At 37.9% G+C, this 11407-nt stretch overlaps 1 protein-coding gene across 2 annotated transcripts in view; it reads left to right on the top strand.

The window, feature by feature from the left end:
* KHDRBS3 (KH RNA binding domain containing, signal transduction associated 3) overlaps window positions 1-11407 on the top strand; it is a 1441609-nt gene that overhangs the window by 129595 nt on the left and 1300607 nt on the right. The gene's annotated exons all lie outside the window — the stretch shown is intronic.

The raw sequence follows: 11407 nt of genomic DNA, 5'->3' as shown, positions 1-11407 counted from the left end.
GAGTATTCCTTTACGCCACCATGACCTGAGAACTGAATTTACATGAATTCAGAAATGTTCCTGGCTTCATGCTGTAAAGAGATAGATCCAATTACTTGTGTGTCAGATGACCCAAGCTTGAATAGCAGTTTCAAGTGCTAGAGACACTGCCAAGGGGGTTAATGGGCTTTGCTGCTGCCAAATTACTTCTATACAGTAGCTCTTTGAGGAGACATATCTTCATTGGGAGGTGATATATGGGAGCATAAATCTAATCCCACAAGGAGAACATTATAGAATAAGTGAGTACACATACCAGCCTTCGAGGGAAAAATACTAAGGCATAGAGAATATGTAAAGACTGCCTTAATGATAGCACCTCTCAGCTGATTCTCATCCCTGGTAAAGGAGGAACAAATGGGTCAGGTGTATGAGATAGCAGCATGGATAGCTAGCTGGGAGTGGGGTAGGAACAAGAACATTTAAAGGAAAAGAAATTATCTGTCAAAAAAATGTTCATTTATTTATTTACATTTGTTTATTGGGAAAGTTTGAATGAGCCATGACAGGCCCCTTTTTAATGGAGGCCCTAGGAGAAAAGCTACACAGTTAACAAATCTTACAAGATGTCATAGAAACAATATAGTGTAATGCAATATAATACAATACAATATAATACAATACAATACAATACAAAACAAGGGTAACTATCACATACAACTTGCAAAAAATAATATATAAAGAAAAAAAAAAGAAGAGAGAGAGATCCTTGAAATCATTATATTCTAGAGATTTACATTTCAGTTTTACTAAGTAGCAATAATAATTTTAAGATCTTCCATTAAGATAATTGACAAATGCAATCGAATGTATAGGCCATTACTGCTAGATAGCAGATGCTTAGTAAGAATTTTTAGGTGTGGCTAAGCTATTGCATCTTACTTTGAAAGCCCAGAAGCTGAGGATGTGCTAGAAGACCAAAAGGAATGCTACAGATACAGGGCAAATGGACAGAGCTGTAGCAATGTGTAGCCAAGAAAAGCATGGCAGGAACATAGTTTGGAATCTAAAATGTGGGTCCTAAGTTTGAGTTTGAATTATTTCAGATTTATGGTCTGTCTTATGCTTTCTGATGAATTATTCCAACATTTAGATACATATGAGGAACACATTACTTTACCATGTTTGTTTGATCTATGAACTTGGGCAAAATATGTGCCCTTAGACTGCAGAAATCTAGTTGGGAAGTACCATAGCATTACTACCTTCAGTGCTGAACATTTTTAGGTGATGAAGTATACCTTTTGCCTATTTATTTGACCAAATTTTTGATAAGTGGGGAATTCCTACCCAGTTTAGTTGTTTGAGCAGTAAGAAATGATGGGCTTTACTTGTGCTGTGGAAGCAGTGTGAAGTCTTTTAAAACCTGAGCTCATGATGTCCCAGAATAATATTATACACAAGTGTGATAATACACATGAAAATTCTTGCAAAAAAAAAAAAAGCCAGGTATTGAATATTAATTCAAATTTACATTTGCAACCAAAATTATGTCTCTCAAAATGTATCAATTAATAATTGGTCATCCTTCACAGTCACTAATACTTTAAAATTACAGATACACATCAACAATCCTTGCAAACTATAAATCAACTAAATAACTATGAGATTTTGTATCTATGTATTACCATCCACCACAACTTTATCTGCATCCCAGACTCATATAATTCCAAGAAATATATTGCTGTACTATTAGAAAGTCTGAAGCTACATCTTCTAAAACATCACAAACCCTTAATTGTAAATCTTTTATGTCGCAGTAATATTGAAACAAACTCAGGTCCAACCTTTTACGGCAGTAACATCAAATGGGATAGCCTAAATATATATCATGTTAATATGAGAAGTATCTTCAGCAAGATTCCAGCGTTACACAGCTGTGTTGCCCAATACAAACCAAACATACTAGCATAACAGAAGCCTAGAAAAAAAACTACAATTTCTAGTAACTAAATCCTGCCACCAGGATTTGACAGTTTGCATTGTTCATATTTCCAAAAGAGTAAGAGGCATTGCACTCATGTACTCTGACCACATAAAATTCACAATAAATAACATAATTATTCCTATCTTTGACAAACAAGAAATCCCTCCTAATAACATACCTGAACAAATATGTACTGCTACGCCTTGTTATTCTATAGTTAACAAATTATTCTTTGTCTGTCAACATTAATAGACTTGAAAATATTTTATCTTCGCTAATAACTACTATCAAAAATACATTATCATTCTAGCAGACATTAATATTGATTGGACATCACATAGAATCCCACCTAACATTGACCTTTTGGACTATCCCAACTAATTATTCAGCCAACAAGATCAGATACATCAAGTTGCAAAGTACCTTAGATACTAACATCCAAATCAAAGGAAGTTCATGATGCAGGAGTACTGTCAGATAGTATATGGTAGTCATAGTCTAAGCTTCATTACTCAAAAACACTCTTCAATAAATAAGGGTAAACTATACTTCTATACCTGATCAAAAAAAAAAAATAATCTAAGACATGTCAACTTTATAGCTCTTAACTGTCCAGATATTTGCCTCACGTTTTTTGTCTGATACTCATATAGTTTGTTGTTTTTTGGCAAATCACTGAGGACTGAAGCCACTAAATGATGATATACATTTCTGTTTCAGACTTCATATCCTTCAGAAAATGTATGTTAATGCAAAACCAGTTCTTCTAGCAATTTTGCTAAGTTTATGAGAACAGTACTTGCTATCTATTCCTGATCTGAGGCCTTTATCCAGGTTTCTTACACTAAGAGTTTGTGAGGCATGTAACTGGACTCCACCCAAATAGGTCCATCTGTATTATGCAGCTGAATACTTCAATAAGGCATTTCTTAACATATTAGACTTTCCTGCACCTATCCATAGAAAACGATTAAAAGCAGGGTAGTAGCTTGGCTAACATATTAAGTCAAGCAAAAATAAATAAATAAATAAATAAAGATGCCAAGATACACTGGAAAATGATAAGTATGACTATCACCTTTCAAAAATATAAAACATTTAGAAACACTAAAATTGGTGCATAAAAACAAAAGAACCAAAATGTTTTATATTATCTTCTGTTTCTTATGCTTTAGGCAAATGCATACATAGCCATCCTGTTAACTGCCTAACTAAAAACAACATGATCACTGATACTTAACATATATTCTGCTAGAAACATAGAACTGAGACAGCTTTACTTACTTTTCAAAATAAAATAAATCAAAATAGTGCAAAAATATTGTAGTCACATTATTTCTTGACCTATTCAATGCATTTGACACCAACTCACATCAACTGCTTTTAAATAGGTTGACTACCCTAGGTATCAAAAAAAAGTTTTATATGATAGATTCAAAATTACCTCCAAGAAACATCTCAAGAAGTTCAGTGGCAATCATACCTCTCAACATCTTACAGCAAGAAATCTGGACGAAGCCGTAAATAATGGGGGGACAAAGGCCAAAAATAGGGATACTTTTTAAATATTGCTCTTACAAACTTAGAAAGTAGATAGAATAACACATTTTGCATTAGCACGAATTTTATGAAGGATATAAAATCTGACATTCAAATGTCTGCAATTATTTTCTGACTTCAAACCTCAGTGATTTGCCATTGATTTGCCAGAAGGCTACAATTTTATGAGAAACTGACCAAAAATATGAGGCAAAAATCTGGACATTCTACAAAAATCAGCACAGTTGAGAGGTATGGTGGCAACAACTTTTTTATGCACATTACAGTTGCTGATCCTCAATGATCAGTTCTCAGCCAACTAATACATATTCATTAATGACACATATAGATGCTTGTCCAACTCTACCTTAGCATAATATGTAGGTAATTCTGCTATCATTTTATCAGCCAAATCATTACATCTGCTTCAGATTACTGTAATCTTCCCTTGATATAATTTAGAAACATTTACACAAATCACAACTAATACTTAATCCACACAAATAAATAATTAATTAAACAAAATTAAATCATTCTGTTTCCTAACAGTTGACTATTACAAGCAGAAGGTACATTTAAGAACGTATTCCTAGCAAACACAACTACAAACAAGCAACACAAACTAAACTGCTAGGCGTTATAATTGATCAAAGCAAAAAAATGATTAAAATATTGACAATGCTATATCCGAGCAACATGAAAATATAAATACATTATAAAGAGCTAATCCCTATCTAACTGCACATGCTCATCTAACAAATAAAACTCTCTTCCCCAAATTAATTCATGTATCTTTAACATTAGTCAATCTATAACATAAACCTTAGATATAAATTTGGATTAAAATATAACAAAAGAACAACATTTGGGACTTATCCACTAAATAGAATTCATAGCTGTCATCCTTTGGAAAGATTATACCGTCTTGATCTTCACGACAATATGACATTCACCCACTGTAAACTTACCTAGCATATTATACATAAAGCAACCAAATACCCTGCTTTACAGGACTTCTCCATTCATATAAACCACTTAGACTATCAGGATCTCAACAAAATCAGAAGTGTCCACTATCAAGGTGACCAACCACTCAAGTGACTCCTTATAAACTATGAAAATGTGATCCATTTCAAATCAAGGCTGACTCTAACACAAAAACTTTTATTTCAAAAAATGTTGGCAGAAGAAGAAGAGGAGGGGGGGGAAGGCATGCCTGAAGGCAGGAAGAGAGGAGGAAGGTTAGGAGTGTAGTACTGAAGGTAGGAAGTTTGAATGTTGGCAGTATGACTGGTATAGGGAGAGAGCTAGCTGATATGATGGAGAGAAGGAAGGTTGATATATTGTGCATGCAAGAGACCAGATGGAAGGGAAGTAAGGCCAAGTGTATAGGAGGCGGGTTCAAATTGTTCTATCATGGTGTGGATGGCAGGAGAAATGGGGTAGGGGTTATCTTAATGCAACAGTATGCCAAGAGTGTTTTGGAGGTGAAGAGAGTATCTGATAGAGTGATGTTTATGAAACTTGAAATTGATGGTGTAATGATGAATGTTGTTAGTGCATATGCTCCACAAGTTGGGTGTGCAATGGATGTGAAAGAAAAATTTTGGAGTGAGTTGGATGAAGTGGTGGTGAGTGTACCCAAGGGTGAGAGACTAGTGATTGGAATGGAATTCAATGGGCATATTGCTGAAGTGAACAGAGGGGATGAGGAAGTGATGGGTAGGTATGGTGTTAAGGAGAGGAATGCAGAAGGTCAGATGATTGTGGATTTTGCGAAAAGGATGGACATGGCTGTGGTGAATATGTATTTTAAGAAGAGGGAGGAGCATAGGGTGATGTAAAAGAGTGTAGGAATATAAACACAGGTGGATTATATCCTATGTAGGAGGGCCAGTCTGAAGGAGATTGGAGACTGTAAAGTGGTGACTGGGGAAAGTGTAGTTAAGCAGCATAGAATGGTGGTCTGCAGGATTGATGTTGGTGATCAAAAAGCAGAGGAGGAGTGTGAAAGTAGTGCCAAGGATTAAATGGTGGAAGTTAAAAAAGGGTGATTGTGAGGTGGAGTTCAGGGAAGAGTTAAGACAGGCACTGGGAGGCAATGAAGAGTTACCGAATAGCTGGGTAACTACAGCAGAGCTAGTAAGGGAGACTGCTAGGAAGGTGCTTGGTGTGACATATGGACAGAGGAAGAAGGACAAGGAGACATGGTGGTGGAATGAGGAAGTACAGGAGAAAATACAGAGGAAGAGGCTGGCGAAGAAGAAGTGGGATTGTCAAAGAGATGAAGAAAGTAGACATGAGTATAAGCAGATGAGGCGCATGGCAAAGAGAGAGGTGGTGAAGGCTAAGGATAAGGCATATAGAGAGTTGTATGAGAGAATGGACACTAAAGAGGGAGAAAAGGACCTCTACCAATTGGCTAGACAGAGAGACAGAGCTGGGAAAGATGTGCAGCAGGTAAAGGTGATAAAAGACAGTGGGGGAAACGTACTCACCTGTGAGGAGAGTGTGTTGAGTAGATGGAAAGAGTACTTTGAAGGGCTGATGAATGAAGAGAATGAGAGAGAGAGAGAGAGAGAGAGAAGTTTGGATGATGTGGGGATAGTGAATCAGGAAGTGAAGCAGATTAGCAAGGAGGAAGTAAGGACAGCTATGAAGAGGATGAAGAATGGAAAGGCTGTTGGCCCAGATGACATACCAGTGGAAGCATGGAGGTGCCTAGGAGAAATGGCAGTGGAATTTTTAACCAGATTGTTTAATGAAATTTTGGAAAGTCAGAGGATGCCTGAGGAGTGGAGAACAAGTGTTTTGGTACCTATCTTTAAGAATAAGGGTGATGTGCAGAGCTGCAGTAACTACAGAGGGATAAAATTGATCAGTCACAGCTTGATGTTATGGGAAAGAGTAGTGGAAGCTAGGTTAAGAAGTGAGGTGATGATTAGTGATCAGCAGTATGGTTTCATGCCATGAAAGAGCACTACAGATGCAATATTTGCTCTGAGAGTGTTGTTGGAGAAATACAGAGAAGGTCAAAAGGAGTTGCATTGTGTCTTTGTGGACTTAGAGAAAGCATATGACAGGGTGCCTAGAGAGGAGTTGTGGTATTGTATGAGGAAGTCGGGAGTGGCAGAGAAGTATGTAAGAGTGGTACAGGATATGTACAAGGGTAGTGTGACATTGGTGAGGACTGCGGTGGGAGTGACAGATACATTTAAGGTGGAGGTGGGATTACATCAAGGATCAGCTCTGAGCCCTTTCTTATTTGCAGTGGTGATGGACAGGTTGACAGATGAGATTAGACAGGAGGCCCCGTGGACTATGACATTTGCAGATGACATTGTGATATGTAGTGAGAGTAGGGACCAGGTTGAGGAGACCCTGGAGAGGTGGAGATATGCTTTAGAGAGGAGAGGAATGAAGGTCAGCAGGGCTAAAACAGAATATATGTGTGTAAATGAGAGGGAGGGTAGAGGAATGGTGAGAATGCAGGGAGTAGAGTTGGTAAAGGTGGATGAGTTTAAGTACTTGGGATCAACAGTTCAGAGTAATGGTGAGTGTGGAAGAGAGGTGAAGAAGAGAGTACAGGCAGGGTGAAATGGGTGGAGAAGAGTGTCAGGAGTGATTTGTGACAGACGGGCACCAATAAGAGTGAAAGGGAAGGTCTACAAGCGGGTAGTAAGACCAGCTATGTTATATGGTTTGGAGACAGTAGCATTGTCGAAAAGGCAGGAGTCAGAGCTGGATGTGGCAGAGTTAAAGATGTTAAGATTTGCACTGGGTGTGACTAGGATGGACAGGATTAGGAATCAGTATATTAGAGGGTCATCTCAGGTTGGACAGTTTGGAGACAAAGCAAGAGAGGCGAGATTGTGTTGGTCTGGACATGTGCTGAGGAGGGATGCTGGGTATATTGGGAAAAGGATGCTAAGGATGGAGCTGCCAGTTAGGAGGAAAAGAGGAAGGCCTAAGGTGAGGTTTATGGATGTGGTGAGAGAGGACATGCAGGTGGTTGGCGTGAAAGAGCATGATGCAGAGGACAGGAAGAAATGGAAACAGGTGATCCGCTGTGGCGACCCCTAACGGGAACAGCCGAAAGAAGATGATGACTTGACAATCAGCAAACTATGGTGTTGCATATGTCATTGAATCAAAATTCCACTAGTCTAAGAGTAAATGTACCAATCATCCATTCAAGTACTTTATTTGTTCAAAAGTACTCCATCAGCTTCATTCCATGATATTTAACATTATTCTTCAAGGTTACATCCACATTACCCAACATTCCATCACTATAAACTAATATTACTAATACTTTGGATTCCTTCTAATTTATCTCCTACCTAAATTAAATTAACTGACAAAACTGGCTGTTTATGTATAACATCTTACAGACATTATTCTTCTCAACTCATTTCTGTTCTTCTCTGATTTCAGCAATACATTGACTCAAATGTGATATGATCATGCTATGTGCTTTATTTCTCAGCAATTTCTCAACTATACATGTTTTATTGTTATGTCTGTTGCCTTAAAGTCAGGATTTGACTGATGTCTCTGTTTGTGTGATTTCCTGCTTTGTCTACATGTGGAGATTTCTTCCCAAGCAGCCACTGAAATGGGGCCCCTGAACTGGCCCAATTAGCTTATCACAGTTGATAACAAACATTATTACTATTCCAGTCTATCACCACACTAACACTAAACTTTAGGTGATACTAGTAATATGAAAACTCCTATGCTACCAGAACTATTCTTATTTGCTTATTTCTTCATACTGTTATATGTATTTATTTCTGTCTATTGGAGCTAAAAGTGTGTGTTTTTTTTGGGGGGGGGGAGTGGGGAAGGACAAATATACTGCATCTCACTAATACCTTCTCCATCTGTGTTAAGATTTTTTTTGTAAATATAGAACTATTCTTGCTGCAGTACAGCAACACTACAAAGCTGTATTCTTGTAATGGCTCTCCGCCTGTCTGTAAGAGAGATTATTCCCCCAAGTGCACACTAGGTGAAGCCTACCACCATGGCCAGATCATGGTCAAATGGGAACCTAGGTAGGAAAATGGTCCAGTTTCCTCCCCCACAGCCATTCTGGTGTCTTATTATTAACCCCCCCCAGTATGCATACTATTTTCGCCTTTACTTCTAAAATGAAGACAGAGATGTGGATTTAATTTAAAACATTTAATTTATTTTTCATTTGACCAGGTTAGATCCATTACAATAGTAGCTTCCTTTCACTGGAGACCTTTGTTGGTATTTATACTACCAGGAGAGATTTGGACAGGGCATCAGGGAACTTCCCCGTACATTTTTCAATAGCTCAGGTGGATGTAAAAGATCACACAGCACTTATCATAAACACAGACAAATGGAGCCTTGGTTGAGCATCTCATCAAAAGAGATGGCACACTCAGGAGTGTGCAGCAACCCCCTTATACTGCACTGCAGTGTCAGCAATCAGTGTACATGGTGTCTGAGTAAAACCCACAGCCTTTTTATAGCACAAGCACTGATGACCGTTGACTAAACAAAACAGACTCGGCATGAGTAACAGTTAACTTCTCTTGCATTGAAATTCACATTAATTGAAAATGCGTTGAAGCTCACATTCATTAAAAATGCATCTGGCCAGTGGCAGATTAACTGTACCTTAGTCCCTGGGCTGCCTCCGTATAGTTTTACCACCATGTGTTTTTTTACTCACTTTCCACATTTAATGTATTTCTTGTTAAATACAGCAACACTTATTAGACTGCATTTTAAATTTGTAGTTTTGAAGCTGTGTTTTCCATTACACAGTGAAACAAAATGAATGAACTAATAAATGACAAAAGTTCCCATTTCGGAACATTTCAACCAAATCTAATGATTAACTGTAAGGGTCTGGTAGTTACTATAGAGGATTAAGGCTCTTGTCTTCTGTAGTCAAGGTGTGAACCTTCGCAAGTTAATTAACTAATCTGCCATCTCTAACTAGGGCATTACATGCACACAAACACAGACACACAAACACGCGCGCAAGCTCGCAGACCACCGTGTACCTGTACATTCCCCAGCTGGCATTCAAATCCGAGCTCATGGTGCAACAAGTTAAAAATCCATCCAGTTCCACAGCCGGTTTGCAGTGATGCAACAAGTTGCAAATAAGGTTCCATCCAGGTTGTATAAAACTCACACCCATCTGGTGTTCCAGTATTGTAATTCTCATGTGTTGCTCTACTTGTTTCCTTATTGGGTAGAAACAGACACAATAGATAAGGTAAAATAAAGCAGGAAAAATGAAAACATTTCCCTTCTTCTTCTTCTTCTTCTTCTTCTGTATTTTTTTAGTATTTTTTTTTTTGGCTGCCACTCCCCCCTCCCCCAGTGGGCACTAGGCAGTTGCTGAAGTTGCCTAGCGCTGGATCCCGTTTTACCTACCACCACAACCAATTAACTACACATTATCTAGGTCATTCAGTACAGATTTTGCAGCCTTACAATCCCAACAATATAGCTGCATAATTCTCAGTCTTCTTTAAATACCAAATATCAATTACTGACCATCTCCATTTTATGCACATACAATTCACAGTTCCTTCCAACTAAAATTCCAGCAACCAGGTTTTGCTTATTTCTGCTCAGCCTGGATAAATGCCTTTTCCTTATAAGTCATTCTTTCATTTAGTAATGAGGGAAGTGTTTAAATCTCACCATTGAAGAATGCCCAGTTCATTTTGTCTGTGCTTTATCTCCAGTTATATTCCCTCTGGAGCTGGCTAACTTGATTTTTTTTTCAGATTCCTTTCTCTTTGATGGTCACCCTACACTTCCTTGCCACGATTACCTAGGCCGATTTATTTTGCTTCATGTAACAGTCTCTTACATAATTGGAGGTGGGGTTGGAGCAAAAAGAATGTAGCTCATTCACAAACACTCTTGGCTCTTAGTATGGTTGTTCTTTTACTTGACAATATCAGTCCAATGTCTGTCACTGCTGCTGAGGAGAGCATTCTTCAGTCTTCCACCAGTGACAGTTACAAAAAAAAGGCAGTACTGCTGAATGTGTGGCCTAAAAACAAAATGGAAATGAATTATGAATATATATACTATAAATGGAAAATAAAGTTAAAATTAATATCTTCTTTGGAGTAAACTGAAAGGCAAAAAAATAGTTAATATACTGTAGCTACTCTAGGTCCTGTTCTACTCTGCTGTTGACATGTTCTTCTTCATTTATGAATAAGCACCACCACTGTGCCTGCTGATAGACTTATTTTGTGTCACTATCGATACATTTTAGGCAAGTCAATTCCTGAATGTCAGTATCAAAACTTACCAAGACTGAATCTTCAGCTTGGTATGTTAGCTGATATACCCTTTGAGCATTCAAACTGTAGATTCTAAGATATACTTATTGCTAGGGGTCATCATTGCCAGTAACAGCAATTCTAGCAGTCTTGATACACATCTGATAACTCCAATAAATTATGTGAACTTGGAAATGGCATTCTGTATGGCATACACGAATCTTCCATCTGTTTGCATAGTTGTTCTGTATAGTCCTCCAGGAAACAACATACCAATATTCGAAAACATACTTCGCTGGATTTCACAAAACATAGATAATAAAACCACAATCTTAGGTGATGTAAACATTGATTGGCTAGACATTGCCCACAACAATCCCTCAAAAAAATAAACCTTTACAACTTCTCCCAACAAATTGAATACATAACCAGACCCCACAAAAATAACATTTGAGGCTCCACAATAGACTGGATATTAGTGTCCCACCCTAACAGTATCATTACTGCAGGCATACTACCTAATAGCATTAGCAACCACCACCCAAAATTTATCCTATGCAAAACCACCCCAACCCCAGGGCAACACCAATACAAATCAACTAGA

This window comes from Protopterus annectens, chromosome 7.part1 (genome assembly GCF_019279795.1).
Source record: "Protopterus annectens isolate FY-2018-M chromosome 7.part1, PAN1.0, whole genome shotgun sequence".
In the NCBI taxonomy this organism is placed as follows: Eukaryota; Metazoa; Chordata; order Ceratodontiformes; family Protopteridae; genus Protopterus; species Protopterus annectens.
Note: the sequence above shows the minus strand (reverse complement) of the source record. Positions and strands in the feature narration are given on the sequence as shown.